The sequence below is a fragment of the Phodopus roborovskii genome, unplaced genomic scaffold (genome assembly GCF_943737965.1).
Source record: "Phodopus roborovskii unplaced genomic scaffold, PHOROB, whole genome shotgun sequence".
Classification (NCBI taxonomy): domain Eukaryota; kingdom Metazoa; phylum Chordata; class Mammalia; order Rodentia; family Cricetidae; genus Phodopus; species Phodopus roborovskii.
Window position 1 is genome coordinate 38004750 of NW_026126418.1, and position 19067 is coordinate 38023816.

At 39.3% G+C, this 19067-nt stretch overlaps 1 protein-coding gene across 1 annotated transcript in view; it reads left to right on the forward strand.

Moving 5' to 3' along the window:
• The first annotated feature begins 2928 nt into the window (after window positions 1-2928).
• Window positions 2929-19067, forward strand: part of Scn1a (sodium voltage-gated channel alpha subunit 1) — a 118937-nt gene continuing 102798 nt past the window's right edge. The window contains exon 1 of the mRNA XM_051184562.1: window positions 2929-3181. The gene's annotated coding sequence lies outside the window, so the exon portion shown is untranslated. The remainder of the gene's footprint in view (window positions 3182-19067) is intronic.

The following is a 19067-nucleotide window of genomic DNA, read 5'->3' on the forward strand; positions in this document are numbered from 1 at the left end:
ACTTATTCAGCTGGGGGCACACCAGCCCTTGCTCTGCTCCTCTGTAGACAACGTGTCAAGTTTACCTTGGCAATCAGGAAGGAGAGCTGTTGATAAGAATATTAAGAAAAAATGCACAATATTGACTTCTAGAATATGCAATTAGAAAGTTCTCAAGTATAGGTTTGGGGTATTCTTGTTTTTATGTGCACATATCTAAATTCTAAGTGCTATTCATACGTAGTATATAGACATGGAGTTGAACAATAAATATTACATCTTAGTTCAGATGTTTCTCACTGTCTTTCATATCTAACTTCCTGGTAATTAGTTACCACATGCTTGTCACTCATCTCTGTAGCTTCTTTGAATGTTGCCCTGAATAAACCAGAGAAGGAGCAACACTACTTTCCAGACATTGAATAAGTATGAATTAGCTTGCTTTTCTGGATCTGAAACTGGAAGTTATCTTACTTATTAAAAACAAAAACAAACAAAAGAACTTCTCACTATGTAGCTCAGGCTGAGGCTGTGGCTATGACTGAGACCATGACTGTGCCATGACCATGGTCCTGGCTGGGGCCTGTGATGAGGCTGAGGCTAGGCTGAGGCTGAGGCTGAGGCTGAGGCTGAGGCTGAGGCTGTGGCTGTGGCTGTGGCTGAGGCTGAGGCTGAGGCTGAGGCTGAGGCTGAGGCTGAGGCTGAGGCTGAGGCTGAGGCTGTGGCTGTGGCTGAGGCTGAGGCTGAGGCTGTGGCTGTGGCTGAGGCTGTGGCTGAGGCTGTGGCTGTGATTGAGGTTGTGGCTGAGGCTGAGAGTGTGACTGTGGTTTTTTTTTTTTTTTTTTTTTTTTTTTTTTTTTTTTTTTTTTTACAGTTATAGGATATAGGTTAAAGTTGGAGAAATGCGGGAAAAGATATAGGGTGGTGTATCCTGCATGGGGATCTCCCATGACCGCATGGGAAAGCATAACAGGTTCCACAACAGGCGAGGGCAACCGAAGGAGGAGGAAATAACATGCTGGGCAAACTGGGCTTAAGTGAGAAGTTTACTTAAAAGGGGGAATGAGGAGGAAGGGAAAAGACATAGAGACACTGGGAACAGAAGAGGAGGGGAGGGGAGGGAGGGGAGGGGAGAAGGAGGAGGGGAGAGGAGGGAGGGACAAAGGGAGAGAGGTGAGGAGAAAAGCAAGGAGCAGAGAAAATGAGAGCAAAGAGCAAAAGAGATCATCAGTGGGTGTGGGGGGGGGTCTGTCTTTTAAAGGGGTCCTTTGCACCTGCAGACTAGGAAACCATGGAACCCTGGGCTGACCAGAGTACTGCCTGAGTGCATTCTGCCTGGTGACAGGGGCAGGCCAGCATAATGCCTGAGTCCTTACAGTGACTGTGGCTGAGGCTGTGACTAAAGGTGGGACGGAACTTCTTAACCCATACTAACTTCAAGTTCATACTTGTTATTTTCTGCCTCAGCATTCTCAGTTCTGAGGTGTTTGAAGTGTGCAAATTCCACCAGCTGAAACTATTTATTGTTTACACGTGTCTGGCAAATGAGCTCTATTTGCCAAATATCCGGTATCCCAAGCCCCATTCCCAGAATTTTAGCTAATTGCTTTCTTTAAAAAACAAAGAGAGGGACCCGTGAGAGAGACCCATGAACTCATAGATAAGGACTAGCACATTTGATAAAGACAAATTAAAACGTCAGGATTTTAGAATGGAGAAAGATAGACTATTCACTATGTTCCAAAGAATAATGGATCCTGGAAGTGAAGACTTATTTTATTATTTTTCCCTCACAAGCCTTGAACATATCCCAATATGGCTCAGAATGTCTCAGGATTCTCAATAGAACAATGGGACTAGCTGTAGGGATATTAACAGTGTATGCCTCACGGTCATGTAGTAGGGAATAGAAAATCTAAAGACTGATTCGGGATATTTGGGATATTGTTTTTTAAATGGCACAGCATGTGTAGTGACCTTCATCAGCATTAAGTGTGCTAAGTGACAAGGGAAACACGCCCTGTATAAGTATCTATTGCAAGGGTTTCGTGTGTATGTGATTATTTGTAAGTTTATGCATGACTAAATGTGAAAGACTGGTTATGCTTTAAAGTACAATGCAGGGCTTAGCAAGCTAAGTTCCTGGAACTACCCACAGTTTACCGTGTTTTGGTTTTTGTTTGTTTGTTTGTTTGTTTTTTGTTTTGTTTTGTTTTGTGGTGGTATTGAGAAGACCTGGGGAACACTGATAGTACTTACATTTGTTCTCTAAAACACAATATGGCAATTCAGGGTTACTTTGTGCCTGGAGGATAGGGAGACATATTGCAATAAAAAAACAGAGAAACTGGAAACATTGGGTATGAAGAGAATATTAACATCAATAGATAAACATAGGGAAATTTAGGCTTAACAACATGCTCTTCAGTGTTGAATTTAAAGTAAAACTCGTATCTTCCCCCATTGGAGCTGTTCTCTATTATAGGGAAAGCACTGTTAACACAGTGCCTTTTAAGAAAGTATTTAAGTAAGTTCCTGATCTAAAGCCATGACTATGCAGTAAATGCACCCACCTTTTCCAGGCAGAAGAAAATGACAAATTTCATTCATGAGTTCTATAATCTGTAAAGGTTATAGAACTTTCTATAAATACTTTATAGAAAGAATAAAGTAGTACTTGCAAACAAATGTTACACATTTTATTTAAAAGAAACTCTTTCCAGTACTGAATAGTTTTATGATCGACAGAGTGAAGGGGACTGGAACAGAAGAAGTAATAAAACTAAAACGAAGAGAAAAAAAGGAAAATGAAGAAAAGTGTATAAGAACACACAAATCCAGCTGTGAGAGCCTATTTACTGTACGGCCACTAGATGACAGTGTAACGTTAGGCGCTGCCTCCACTTTTTTTTTTTTTTTTTTTTTTTTTTTAAACAAGCTATTTGCTGATTTGTATTAGGTACCATAGAGTGAAGCGAGGATGAAGCCGGGAGGATACTGCAGAGGTCTCTGGTACATGTGTATGTGTGTGCGTGTGCGTGTGTTTGTGTATATATGTTCTTCCCATGTGAGGTTGCAGCCCTTGTGAAACACTTGGTCGCCTTTTGCAAGAAGGAATCTGAACCGTTGTAACTGAAGGTGCCGGCCCGTCTTGGGGAAATGTTGTTCCTCACTGCAGATGGATAATTTTCCTTTTCATCAGGTAAGCCATCTGATCGTTTCATTGTGATCTTCGGTGGCGAATTCGTATCTGATAATCCTTGGGGAGGAGAGCTCACGGAAATAAGAGTTGGGGCAGAGCAGGAAGTCTATTTTTGCATGTGAATTCGGACCAACTGTCCCCCTCCTCCTCCCCTCCTCTTTTTCCCATCCTCCTTCTTCCCTCCTCCCCTCCCCCCGCCCCTTGCAGCCTTCCATGAACTGAAATCAGGTTCGTTTTGCAGTTCAGCATTTTGATAGAAGGATGAGATTATTTGGCCTAAAATAACTTGGCATCGGGCCAGCTCTTGTCCTTGCTTACTTCCATCCTCCTCTGCTAGGTCTGGTCCTGAAGCCCCCCTCTGTCATCGGTGCTTTGGAACTGGATTTGATGGCTGTGAATAGAGGTCATATTGTTCCTAAAGACGATGTAAAAATTAGACCTCACATAGGAAGGAAGAAGGCAGCGGGCTGCTTCTGAAGCCTAGCATCACAGGGGAAGCAGCTTCTTCGGGCAGAGAGGCTGGGCTGTTGAGGAGGGATGCTTCATTCCCAGCACAAGGAGGGAACCGCCGGTGTTTTCTCCAGGACTCTTACTTAACTACACTTGCAAAGGAACTTTAGGGAAGTGATAAAGAGTCACCTATTTCATGCAATGCCAGACCGGAAGGACGGATTTACTTTTAATTAGACAGAGGTCACCAACAGCAATGATACTGCAGATGCTGTCTGGTTCACACAAAACCACTGTGAAGCATCTTGCTCTTCAAACAGCACAAAAACTATTCCTGGGCCGGGGAGGCTTTTTCAAGTATCTTCTGACCTATCACGCTTTCCTTCTCTCCTACCTGTTTGAGGTCTGGGTATAAAGACTCTTCTTGTCACAGCTACTGAGTGGCTGCTGCCTCTCCTGTGTTCAACAAAGCAGTCCAAATAAGCTATGAGCAGGTGCTTTTTCATGTGTCTGACGAAATGACTGAGTCAAGCTTGGGTATCTTTCTGTTCAGACCTGTGTTTGACTAAATATTTCTAAGCTGAAGCAGCAGACTTGCAGATTGCCAAACGCTGTTGCTATCACACCTAGGAAAGGTGGCTTCTCCTTGGGTATGGATGTGCAGGTTTGAACGTATCTGGTGCGTTGCGCTAGTGTAGTAGCAGAGCATACTTCTCCAAATAGCGCTTTAAATCTCCCCCAATAGGAGGGTGCCAAACAGGAATAGGAAAATTCCATGCTGAGGTTGGTGCTTCCTGATTCCATTCCTTCTGCCCTAATAGAGCAGAGGGTAGCTTACCTCTCCCATTTGCTGCAATACCTGACATGCCAGGGTGATATAACTGGGACAAATTTGGCGTGTCTGACACGTCCTTTTCCTTTCAGAAGCAGAATAACTGTGATGAAAAACTCCTCTCAAACTCCCCTTTGTGGCTGTTGATTGGTAATGCCATCAAACATTGCATCTCTCTTCACTGGAGGAGTTGCAATTTAGGCCTTCCTCCCCCAAGCTCCTTGAAGTGATTTTTCAGATGGTGTGTCTATTTTAGGAACATAATGTGTAGACAGGAATGGATGGCCACAGAGATTTACGGGAAAACAATTTCGCAGAGAAGATGAGGTAGCATTATAAACCGCCAAGACCCAGCACAAGTGGCTGGTTATATCACATGGACCCGGAAGTAGGATTCAATCTTATTAAACTTACTGCCACTCACTTTTGTGGCTTTTTCTTCCTTCCTTCCTTCCTTCCTTTCTTTCTTTCTTTCTTTCTTTCTTTCTTTCTTTCTCCATTGCATTATTTGTTTTTCGATTTCAAATGTCCATTTGAAGGCTGGAGCCAGAGAGTTCACACTGGTAAAAATAACACGTTGGATTTTGCTGTCAATACTATGTCTCCATTTACATGACTCCCTCTTACTAGGAAGTTTGCTATCAGGAGACTCATTTGTTACAGCAATTCCTCTTTAACACACAGTCTAGAGGGTTTCTCCATCTGTGGGGGCTGGGAAAGCATGATTGGAGGCCTAATTAATTATACAGTATCCAAGAAGACACTGGGGAGACGAGCCAGCATTCTGCCTTCCCATCCAGAGTTATCAGGAACAAGTGGACAGACTGAAGGACACAACACAAGGACCAGAAACACAGCACTCCACTCCCCTGCCTGAGGAGACTTCCTCCCTTGTGGAAGGGCACTTGAGACTCAGACCCAGACCCAGACCCAGACATATACTCACTCACACACATACACACACACACAGAGAGAGAGAGAGAGAGAGAGAGAGAGAGAGAGAGAGAGAGAGAGAGAGAGAGAGCAGAGCTAGTTTCCTGAGTGTTCCTGACAATAAAAGCTAACCTGGGGTTTGTTTAGTGGTCTCTGTGGACAGTAGAGAACTGGTACCTCTTAGGGGACCACAGAGTTAAAGCCTGATGTGTAAAATTCCATCTAAGTTGTGGATTCTCTCTAGGTTAGGAAGAGAGACTGAATTTGCCAGGTACTTACTCCTTGTATCTGTCAGCAGCCAAAAGGCCTGCTCTCTCTCAGCTACAGTGGATTAGGGAAACAAAGAGAAAAGCAGCAATCCAAGGGCCAGAATTTGTCACCCTCTGAATCAGTAGGAACATGCTCAGTGAAGTAATCAGGTCCCTTTCAAATTCTGATTTGTCAATTAAGCTGTATTTACAGCCCAGTTTGTGTTTCTCTGGCAGGGGTAGGGTGGGCTGTAGGAAGGGACTTACTCTTGGTATATTTGCTTGTGAAAAATCCAGACATCTACAATGTGCCTCCAATTATGCTGTCCCAATTCTTCTTTTGTCTATATACCTAGATGCCAATATATAATTTTATTTTAAAAAGGAGATGTAGTACATAATTTTTGCCAGCTACTTTCTAAGCAGTACTTTGCAAATGTACTTTTGAATCCTGAGAGGTATGTAATATTGCTAATTTGACAAGTGAAGAAACCAAGATGGTAGGCTAACTCAGGTTGTCTGTTGTTAAATGGATAAGTGGCAGAGCACAAACTTCCACCAGAGAGTCTTGCCATAGCCTCTGTAACACTCTCCCCTGTGCAAAAGGAGAGTCACTGCCTGAGAGTATGGACGCAGGTACAGAAAATCTGCCCTTGTCAGTGGTAACGTGTTGCCTTTCTCACTTGCCAAGATACAGCCTTCCCCAAAACAGTCTTCCAAATCATTCATATGTATGTACATATGTATGTATGTATGTATGTATGTATGTATGTATGTATTCCTCTAGTCCTACAGGAAAGTACTTGCCCTAGGTAATGAAAGATGGAGACTACAACAAAATTCTGATGCCTTCAGTCTAGTGATGAAGTGAGTAAGAGAGTAGAAAAATTACACAAAGGTCTATAAAAATCCCTTAAAGTAAAGAGCACAGCATACAGAGATGATAGGAGAGAAGGACCTGAAGAGAAAAGGGAGGTGGAAAACATAGCCTTTAAGTAGAGACCTAAATAAGGTGAGGGATGGGGTGAACATTGTGCATAAATGAGGAAAAAGAGTTGAAACACAGGGAGAAGGCACAGGGGTCCCTGAGATGGCCTTCAGTGACAGCAAGAACCCTCTTTATGAGTGGCTCTTTCCTCTTTATTCAGAATAAAAAAGATGGGACCCACAGCTGCCTCCACTCCTAGATCTGTGAAATCCTGGTGGCTGGACTCAGACTCTTAAAGTGGCTTCTATTAAAGAACATCAGGGAATTATGTTGAGTAGATTTAAGCCTTGTGTTTCATATTGGCAACGTTCTAGGTTTAAAAAAGTAAGCTGTTCATATTCACAAGAAGCTCTATTTTTTTTTAACAACTTGTAAAGTGTCTGGGGAAAAAATGTTATCATTCCTAGAATACAGTGATGTTGGCTTGAAAACGTTAATGTGTACACATAAACACACACACTTTCATGAGGACTCTGGATGAGGATATAGGTTAGAGTGCTACAGACTATAAGAACAGCTCTAGTGTGTCTGGAGAAATGGCTCAGCCAATAAGAACACTTGCTGCTTTTACAGAGGACCCAGGTTCCCAGAACCCTTATAGTCTTGCAACCATCACTTACTCCAGTTCCAGGTGATCCAGTGTCTTCTTTTGCAAGTGCGAAAATGCCTGTGATATATAGACATATCCAAGTAAAACACTTACACATATAAATGGATCTCTAAAAAATATATTTAAAGAAAAAGAACAACTCTGGTCAGCTAGTCAGTCTTGCACATAAGGGCTTTTCCTCTGCAATAAACAAACTTGGGGATAGGGAATATGAGCAAGCAGAGACATGAGAACAGTGGTCATCTTTTCCTGCAGCAGTCCTTGGGAGCTGGTCAGTGGTGTTTGACTACCTCATGTTTTACAAGTGAATAAATGTGTGGTTTCAAAATACTTAAGAAAAGCAGAGCTCAGCTTCTACCTCTGCCTATGTTGAAATTGCTGTTGTTATGTCTTTGTTCACTCAGAATATACCTTCTAAGGGAGTATAATATAAATGATAGATCATTTTAGACTTCCTAACTACCTGTGTTCTCTTTGCGCTCAGATTCTAAGTTGGATTTCCAACTTAGAATAAATAGACCCCGGTTTGCATTTGTTCCTATGAGCAGATAGAAGCCACTACCTCATGTGCATTGCCCCTCTGACATCCTGCTTACAACATTCCTCTGACTTTAAAGCACTATCTACAGGCTTTAGCTTTTTATGTCATCTGTGCTTTTCTTGGTACCATACATGCCTAACTCTCTGCAAAACTGTGCACTTATTTGTTTTGTTTTCAGTGTGTTTTTATAGCTGGGTCTTTCATTTATGCCTCTGGTCCACTTGAACTTCTTGTATGCAATAAGATGTGGGGCTGGTGAACATCTGGTCAGCCCAGAACTCTTTCCTAAAAGAACTATATTCTCTACCCCAGCTAAAGTTTCTTAGCGACCTTGATGGTGATGCATCTGTGATATTGCTATCCTTTATTTTACACTGGATATTGTGGACATATTTCTAAAGGAACTGTCACACACACTCACACAAAGTACCCATACTCCTCTGTTACATACTTTTCGATTTAAGCGCACCTTATAATTTTTTCTTGTCATTGGAAAGGTATTCGTTTTCAACACTCCCAGAAAGCAAGGTGATAATTAAGTACAGCATTTTAATGAGCCTAATCTTCCTGAGAAGAGATGGCTAGTTATTTCCAAGAAGGATCCCTATCGCATTGCACATCCTCTGCTGAACATACACAAGTGGTATTCACATTCTTCATTATCTGCTGCTTGCCTGCTTTTGTCTCTCAAATGCTATTGGAGGTACTTTTGGACTTGAAATTGAGATGTGCTTTCAAATAGAGTTGGCTTTTATCTTAGACGCTTTGGGGATATATAGCAAAACACTGCATACTGAGAGGTTTAAATAATTGAAATAGTTTTCTTATGGCTCTGGAGGCTTAAACAAGAACAAGGTATTGACAGGTATGTCTCTTTGTAGTGCTTCTCTGCTGGGCTTACTGATGTGTTCTGTGTCCTAGCATGGCCTTTTTTCTGTGTTCCTGAATTCACAATGCTTGCTTTGATGCCTAAATTTCCTCTTTTAAGGAGAAAAGTCAGGTTGTGTCTAACCTAAGGACCCCATAGAATTGAACAGAGACCCCACAGAGATTTGGAATAGTGAAGTAGGGCCTTAGGCAAATGAACCTAGAGGTGGCCACAATTCAGATTGTGATGGTTGCTTTTGGCTTGCTTGTGACTTCTAAAATAAACAAGGAAGATTGAATTGATACCATTTCCTTGCTGCTGCGTTGTTAAAGTTGTTGTATTAATGATGGATTTTTATCATTCATACAATCTTCCCACAATGAGGAGTGGTATGGGCATGTTAATATTCTAATGAGTCAATTAACTACTTACCATCATATTTATGGGAGCATTATGAATAACAAGATATGCAGAAGTGAAAACATATTTAGAACCACGATCTACAGGAAGAATTAAGGCCCTTACTCAATTACAAGAGGAACAAGAGTTATACAAAACTTAAGAGGTTTTGGAAGAATTTATAAACTAATCAATTTCAAAGTATTTCTATAACCAATAGAAACTGGGTCAGGCTCATGTAAATTAAGTCCAATGCCTCCGAAATACATTGCAGCCCAGAACTTAACATCTGCACCAGGAAATGGAAGGAATGAGGCAAGCTGTGAGAATAGATGGCTCCAACACTAGACTGTGATAATTCTCATATGATACTATAATCTCCTAAAGCAAGCCAGCTAACTGTTTTCAGACTTTCTTGGTGTTTGTGAGACTTTTGCATTTGTATTTAGAACAGTTCAGTTCTCAAATGTCAACATCCTACTGATAAGTTTTAATTATGCGTCCAATCATTTCAATTGACAATAAGCTACATCTTATACTGTCACTTCCTCCAGACAATTCCCACTTAGGAAAAAGCATTGCATTCAAACAAAACATAAAACAGTGTACATATACCATGTCAAGTCATGATCTATGTAAACAATGAGATACTACATTGCCATTGAATATAACAAATCAAATAACATTTAATTCTAGGGAAAACTGCTCAGGATACAACAGTACAAAAACCAGCAGAATACAAATGTGTCCCCCACCCCCCCAAAAAAAACAGAAAAGAAAGAATGAAAGAAAATGGGTGTTAAAGTTGAGTCTGCTATATGAGATTGCAATTTCTATTTTCTTCTTGTAATTCTTTTAAAGTAACAATGATTTTTCCTTTAAATAAAATAGAGCATGTTCATTATATAGTCATAAAACACAAAAAATAAAGAAATAAAGTAGCTTAAATTTTTTACACAGCGAACATCAGTATTAATGATCAGTATCAAATGATTGGGGAGCAAGGCTGAGCCAGAGGCACTGGTGGATCAAGGTCCTTGATGAGGAAGAGCCTTATCCTGGAAGATGTGATGGTGCCTAACAGCAGTGGGGAAGGGATCCCTATACACAGAGACAGACTATTAATGCCACGTGCTACTAGCCATATCTAGATTGTTTTAAGGAATCTTTTAAAAGATTTGAATACTGTAGAAAGTCAAATAAAATAAACAACCTAGAGGTCAAGATTCCCAATCGCATACTCAAAGGAGGAAAAAAATGTAAAGTAATTCTTTCCCATAAACATTTCTGCCTGAGAATCCAGTGGATCTGAAAATCCTGGAAAGTGTTACTTTCAGAGACTTGACAAATATTACTAGCCAGCAGTTTTGATCTTCCTCTGGAATGTGATATGCCATTTTAAAAGGCCAGTGGTATTTTGAGCTATGTAAGGCAGTGTGCTGGTACAAAACCAAAGAGCCAACAGGCTGGTTTCAGGTCTAGAGTACCGTAATCTCAGAGCCAGCCAGCCTGAGCAGGTCAGGTTTCAGATAATTTGAAGTGTCTGGAAGATTGAACACCAGTATTTAGGGCATGAGAAACAAATAGTGCAACCTGTGTGAAGGGAGGCAAAGTGCCATTTGAAGAATTTCTAGATGGAATTTTGGACATGGATAGAGCAAGCTGGGTAGAAATCGTTAAGCAAAGAAAATGCAAATAGGAAGGTGTCCTTCTTCATGACACTATGGAATAACAAAGTAGCTAATCTTTTCTTCAGCAACCTTTCTTCAGGAGAGAAACCTTACCTCACTCTCCCACAACAGCATCTCTCATTTGTTATTAAGATTTAGTTCACCCTCTACTTTGCATACTTTTCTCTTCTAACCCTGTCTACATCCCACGGGATTCTTTTTTTTTAAATTTTACTTTATTTTATATAACCAAGCCCATTTAAATGAAAACAAACATTTATAGACAATATTTGGGAATTTGGGCGTCGTTCTTTCCAAACTACTTCCTGCTGGTAAGGGGCACTGTCATGGGGGATTCTAAGAAGATGCAGAAATCCTGGCTGTAGTCTGTAAGGCTGCTTTGTCCAGCTGTTTTGACTGTAGGATCACCTAGTACTCTGTTTCAGGTGGTCTGGCTTGATCAAACCACATTAGACCATTCCACCGGGTTTGTAAAAAATATTTTCAATCGTGTTTCTCAATTAACTTTTTAGTCTTTGATGTTCTCAAAATTCCACTTCCTCCCCACAAAACTGGAAAATTCTTAAAAATGAATTTCGTACTTATTTTTTATTTTACCTATAATGTTTATGCATTTCCTTAAAGATGTTTAGGGGTCCATCACATCAGAACTGTCTTCATAATACTATAAACGTGCTACTTATTTGTTAATTTCACTGTTGATGCTTCTACTTGCAAAAACAATTTAAATTCCTCATGTTAACTCTTAGTAAGGCAGTGGTAAGGACCTGGATGAATAATTGTTAAATTTTTCACAGCCACTCACCACTAGGAAAAATAATAAATAAAATGAAAATTTCCTTAAAAGAACCTTTTTTTATGGTGGTGCACAATTGTTTCATCTAGATCGTCTGGCTCCCCACTATGCTGTAGTGTGGTCTGCAGGCTGTGTGGGTTACCTGAGAAGCTGGTCCTGTTTCCCTTGAACACTATTACGCAAACAATAGCAGGTAGATGGATGCAGACTATTCCAGCTTACATCTTAAGTAATTTTTGATCCAGTCATTTCAAGGAAAATAACTAATTATAAATATGTGTGTTGTCTATGACCAATAATACTAATACTAATAATAATAATAATTGACTATTCAAGAGACAAGTAGAAGAGTAGAACACTGGAAATCTTCTATCTGCCGCCATGAACTGGAAAGCATCTCAATTCATCATCACTAGCGGTGATACTGACAGACACATGATGAAAAGTTGGGAAATTTGAACTTCACACATCACAGTCAGCTAATGACTGCATATGACATTTATCTTTTATGGATAACAAATGGTGTTGTGAAGTAAATTAGCAAATTATATATGTTGTAATATGATCATTTAAACTTCCATCTTTCCTTACTTGAATGGATGTAAGCATTTTTTTATTGTTACATTAAGCAACAACATCCACCCCTCCCCCTACCCTACCCTTCCCCACCCCACCCAACCCCACTGTCACTCAGTTAGAATCTGACCTTTATACTCCCACCAGCCCTAGTAAGTACATTATACCTCCACTTTAAAACTCAGAGTAATGATACACACCTGCAATCCTAGCAGGCTGAGGCAAGAGGATCACCATGAATTTTAAGGTCAAGCTGAGCTACATAGTGATACACTATCTCAAAATAAACAAACAAACTTTTTTATTTGAAACCGAAGTCAGAGTTTAAATATCCAATTCAAGATGTCTGGCTTGCACGAGCTAGCTAGGTTTATCTCTTATCCCACAGCCTATCTACCCTATCATTAATCCTGTGGAATTAAATGTATGTCTTTGAATAATTGAAGCTGCTTCTAAGTCTTTGAAACTGCTTCTTCCTCTTCAGGAGAAACCATGACCTCTCCTTCCCCCAAGTATGACTCATTTGCTTTTAGAGATGTGCCTATGCCTGGAGTAGACTTCTATCACAGCACAAATGGAACCTCATGGTACCTATTTCTCTCCCTTCACTGTGATGTAGTGTCATGGCTGGTATGACAAGGTGCCATCCTCATTGCCTCTTTCAACTTTGCATGCAGATTTCAAATTCCTATGATATCACTCACATATACTAGCTATCATTAGACACTTTTCAAGTTAATTCTGACATTTTTCTCAAATGATCATCTACATCATTTATGATCTGATTCACTCTCTGAAATTTTTAATCATTTCTTTTATACTTTTCAATCATATGTTGGTATTTGTTTTGGTCCAATTTTTAATAACCTAATTAATTTTATAGTTACAAATTTGCTAATGCTATTACAAAAACAATATTCACAAAAGTATAAAGAAGAAAATAGTATTCATGACCTCATAACTTTTTTTATCTTCCATTTTAATCATTGATATTGCTTTAATATTTAATATTTTATTCTACATTGTTCTTTTTTATATAGGAGGATTTTATGATGTTTTCAATTATTTGTCATATATCATATATTAAGTATTTTTATGCCAACAGAAAGAATAGTATAGTCTTGAAACATTTTTTAATAGTTTTAAATTATTTCTATAGTCAAGAAAATGTTATTTCTTTCTGATTGGGTCGTGACTTTTGAGAGGAACTAAAATAATACCAATAATATCAAGCATCTTCTCTCCATTAATAGGCAAAAGATAGTTTGTTGTCTAAATACCACTTTTGTTGAAAATGAGGAAGAATACCAACAATGTCCTTTTAGCACATACAAGAAGATGAAGTCAAATACTTAATGGGAAGGGTAGAACTCTGACATATGGACTGGGATATAAGACTAATCTTCACTTAGCTTTCTCATACTTGGTTCTCCCTGTGGGTGGACATCACACGAAGGGCTAGGCTTATCCCCCCTTTTTCTTTTCACTCTGCTACCATTTGTTCAATATATAACTCTAAGACTCGTTTATTAAACTAACCCACTTTTTTTCTACTTTTAGAATAGAGACCAAATAATTTCTGTGTTGTAATAATGACCAGCAGATAGTGTCTAAATAATTCCTCATATTTTTAGAATTTTTGTTAGTAGTAACCAACAGTGAACTCTTCAATTCAAAGTTTTTAAGGGATTTAAAATATCCATTAGAATCTGTCTTTAATGACATATTAGATAATATTAAATTTGGAAGAGGGATGGTAAAGCATTTCTAAAATGGCAATTTGTTCTTCAAACATGTGTTGTTGAAGGTTTGCTTTCACTAAGTGGAGGAGAGTCATTAATATCTTTCTTGAGATTTAAGAACCACATTGTGTATCAAACCAGGGTAGCATGCAATATTTTCCCTTTTGATAAAAATAGATTCTGTTCTCATGTGATATGCCCTGATTATAGTTTCTCCTCCCAGTAATCCTCTCAGTTCCTCCCCACCTCCCTTCCCCATCCAGATCCACCCCCTTCCTGTCTCTCATTAGAAAAGAAGAGGCCTCAAAGAGATAACAAAGTATAAGAAAATAAAATATAAAAAGATAAAACAAAAATCACCACACTGAAGTGGACAAGACAAACCGACAAAAGGAAAAGGCCCCGAGAGAAGACACAAGAATCAGGGCACCCCTTGTACACACACTCAGAAGTCCCATAGAAATATTAACCTGAAAGCTATCGTGTATACACAGGGTACCTGGTGCAGACCTGTGAAGGCCCTGTGCATGGTGCATGCTTCTTCAGTCTGTGAGTTCACATGAGCCTTGCTCAGTTCATTTAGAGGGCCTTGTTCCCTGGTGTCCTCCATCCCCTCTGGCTCTTACATTTTTTTTCTGCCTCTTTCAAGTGGTTCTCTGAACTCTTGAGGGGAGAGATTTGATAGAGACATCTCATTTAGAACTGGTAACACTACAATATTAAAAACTTCTTTAATTTCCATTTTATCTTAAAGTATAGTCCTTCATTACTGATAGATGTTTTATTAGACATAAATTACGATAAATAACTCCAAATCACAGAGGATAATCTTGAATTTCATGACCTTTAAGATACTGTTGTGTTCCTGCCAAAAAAGCTAGGAAACAAGAGGAGGACCCTAAGAGAGGCACATGTGGTTCCCCTGAGAAGGGGAAAGGGACAAGATATCTGAAACAAAGCATGGGGGGAAGGGGAGAGGGAGATAGGAGAAAGAGGAGGGGAGAGGAGAATGTGAGAGAGCAGGAAGGTTGAGTCAGGTAAAGAATAGAGGAGAGAAAGAAAAGAGATACCATAATAGATGGAGCCATTATAGGTTTTAAGAGAAATATGACACTAGAGAAATGTCCACAGATCTACAAGGATGACCCCAACTAACAATCGAAGTAATAGTGGAGAGGCTACCTTAAATGCCCTTCCCCGATAATGAGATTGATTACTACCTATATGCCATCCTAGAGCCTTCATCCAGTAGCTGATGGAAGCAGAAGCAGACACCCACAGATAAACACTGAGCCCAACTCTTGAAATCCAGTTGCAGATAGGGAGGAGTAATGAGCAAAGGGGTAAAGACCAGGCTGGAGAAACCCATCGAAACTGCTGACCTGAACAAGTGGGGAGCTCTTGTACCCCAGTCTGATAGCAGGAAAACCAGCATAGGACAAATCCAGATTTCCTGAATGTGGTGTTAGTTGGAAGGATTGGGCAGTCTATGGGGCCTCTGGTAGTGGATTAGTATTTATCCTTAGTATATGAATGACCTTTGGGAGCCCATTCCACATAGAGGGATACTCCCTCATCCAGACACATGGGGGAGGTCCTGGGCCCTGCTCCAAATGATGTGACAGACTTTGAAGACTCCCCGTGGAAGGCCTCACCCTCCCCTGGGAGCAGAAAGGGAATGGGGAGGGGGTTGATAGGGGGAAACAGGGGAGGATTGGAGGGTGAAGGAACTGGGATTGACATGTAAAACTATCTTGTTTCAAATTTAAATAAAAAAGAATAAAAATAAAGAAGATTAATTGTAATAAATGTTAAGTATACATGCCTAAAAAAAATACTGTTCTGTTCAAGCTCATTTCAATGACCTTGAATAATGGTGAGTTCAAAGTCATTTGAGTGAATTTGCCTTCCTTTCCCACATTCAGTAACAGAATACACAGTACCTGCCTGCTTCAAGGCAGAACTGTAATCCCATCCAGGTATATCCAGAGGGCTTGAGAAACTGGTTTCTTTCACCAAGTTTGAGGGGAAGGCTAGTTTGTGAGTTTATTATTCTTGAGGAGATTAAACCATTATTGGGCTCCTGAGATTGTTAGTAAAATATGAGGGCAGTCTGCAGCCAGGCTTCTGGAAGAACACTTGTCACCTAAGCAAAAGCCACAAGGGGACACAAAGATGTCACACCCTTTTTCTGCAGCCATCATGTTAATGGAACCACAGAGAGTCTATCCTTAAAAAATTATTGAACCACCCAAAATTAGTTAGTATAAATCCTCATCTTCATCTTCTGCACTTCCTTTATTTATTTCTTCCTTTCTTTCCTTCCTCCCTCCCTTCTTCCCTCCCTCCATTCTTTCTTTCTTTCTTTCTTCCTTTCTTTCTTTCCAGTTTCTCCATGTTGCTTTGGAGACTATCCTGGCACTTGCTCTGTAGACTAGAAGCTGGCCTTGAACTCACAGAAATCTGCCTGCCTCTCCCTCTCAAGTGCTGAATAAAAGCTTGTGCCACCAGTCCCGGCTTGCACTTTCTTAGCTTGTGCTATTTGAAATTGAAGATTCCCAGCCAATAAAATAGTTGGGTGACTCGTATATAAAACATAGTATTATATAAATCTATCTTAAAATTATACTTAACCTAGTATTCTCTTATCAATGCTTAACATTTACACTAGCTAGCCATTTTAACAAATTAATAAAGACATTGAACCAATAACACATTTTAATCCATTATAATAATGTTCACACTTATGGGCTTCCAAAAGACACAGAAAGTTAGGCACAGCAAGAAATAACATTCTCAGTCATTCATTCCTTTATTTTTTGTTAACTAATTTAACCTCGTGAAAAATGATCAAGACATTCTCACTCTAAAGCAAGAAATAAGAGCAGCAAGAAAACTGAGCAGCTAAAAATGCTGCCATGTAAGTCTGACACCTTGAATATAGTCACTGGGGCCTTTAGTTCAAGGGTCTGAGATCCCATCTCTGAAAGTTATCCTCTAACCTTTACAAACGCATGCTATGGCATGATTTCCCCTTCTCTCCCATATTTACAATGCACACACACACACACACACACACACACACACACACACACACACACTCAACCAATGATAATAAAATTAAGTTTATAAAAAGGGAATTAATAATGATTACTGAGAATGTAAGAATCATTGCATTATCTTCTTGTGTCGTTCAGTGGTTTTTAATATAATTAGAGTTGTGCAATCATTGTTACAATGATTTTACCACACTTTTGTTAAACTGCAAGGAAATCAAATTCTATTAGTAGTTTCCTTTACTCCCACCCAACCCAAAGCAAGTCAGATTTTACCTTCTGCCTCTGCACATTGCTTTCTCTAGACATTTCAGAAAAATGAAACCATACACTGCCATATTTTGTGATCTGACTCTTTTAAGGAAAATATTTTTGAGATTCATCCAGTTTGTGTCATGTATAATTATTTTGCTCATTTTAATTTCCCACTCATTATCTTATCTAGGTATATCTCATTTTGTTTAACCATATCCAGTTAATTGATACATTTGTAAGTTCTACATTTTGGGTACTATAAACATTATTGCTAAGATCATTTCCATAAGGATTTGGCATAAGATAAAAACTATTCCTCTTAGGACTTAATTTGAGGTCATTGAAAACATCACAAATAAGCTGAGAAATTACCTCATTTTCTTGCTGAAGCACTCTCCTACAGATAAAATCTTTGGAGATGATTTTATTCCCTAAGAAATACTTTTCTCAGGATGGTGATGTTAATTGTTTCTATTCACACAAGCAGCCCTTTACTTTCTTACCCATAGGGACACCCTGAGAAGACTGAGAAGGCCAATTCATTTCAAAGGGGAAAAAATGTACCATAATCATAATCTGCTCTTAAGTGGGAGTATTCTGCAGGGGAAATGCCAGATATAGAGAAAATATAGGAGCTAACTTGAACCTTAAATCTGATTGGATGGATCCAGCCCTTAGTTTTGTGAAATTTTCTGTACTATCAAGTATAAATGCTGTTTTACAGATGAAGAAATGTACTAGGAAGGTAGAGCACCATGTCTCTGAGTTTTAAACCAGTGCCTTCTACACAGGCTTCCTTTTCCCATCTTCATGTCCACCCTCTATTCAGGATTTCTGTTAGTTTCTTAGCAGTTTTTCCCCATTATATAAGACATCTACCTCTTCTTGATAAAGCTTCTTCAGAAGAGAATTCTCGGAGTCTCTATCTTCTTGTGAACGTGCCTTTCACGTTATCCCAGCTGTAGTCTAGTTCAGCACAAAACATCTAATACAGTGGCTAACTGTGAACGTTCTGGTACTTCAGTGCACTGCTTTTCATTCTTCCCATCCTAGTCTGTGTTATAGCATTACACAGCATTCACTATCTATCTCTCTCTTAAGTTCTCTCTTCCTTGATATTCTCATGTAGAAAACAGAGATCACTACTTTCCTACAAAGACTAGTTATTGAGTTTTAAGAAAAAAATAGTCCCAATGTCTGCAGCATAAGTCAAGATTTTGGCCTATTTGAAGGCCAGACTGAGATATTCTAGGACTGTGCTGAAATTAGACACCGTGTCAAAAAAACCAAAAGCGCAAAGAAGCAAAGAAAGAAAGAGCACTTTCACTTTGACCAATATCTAGTGCCAATTTTCTGTACAGAGTTTTGACTAATCTAGTCATATCTCTGAAATTCTTTCTTCTGCTCTCTACTATAAATGCCACCAATAAAATCAACTAACTAAAGTGAGTTCTATTTCAATTGACTTTCTCATGCTTTCCTTCAGAAGGTATTTATAAATATGGTACAAGGCATAATGCCATGAGCAGAGATAAATATCCAGCTAATATGATTCAGAGGAAAAACTCCAGAGCCTAGACTATAGCAAATCAGCATTTATAGTTCAGCCTGGCTGTACATGGGATCACATTGATAACTTTATTTTGTTTTCTAATTTTTGCTTCCTCATCTATAAAAGAGTGATTACAATCTACATTTGCAAATCACATCATAAATAGTAAGGTTATGCTTGCCAAATACATAAGGTAATGCTTGGCACTGGTCAGACACTTTTAAACACTGTCATTGTTTTGTTTTGCAATTTTCTCCTAAATATCAAAACACCATATTAATTTTATATGCCTTGCCTCATGGATCCACAGCCCTTTTCTTTACTGAGGAAGATTTTTGGCAACACTACC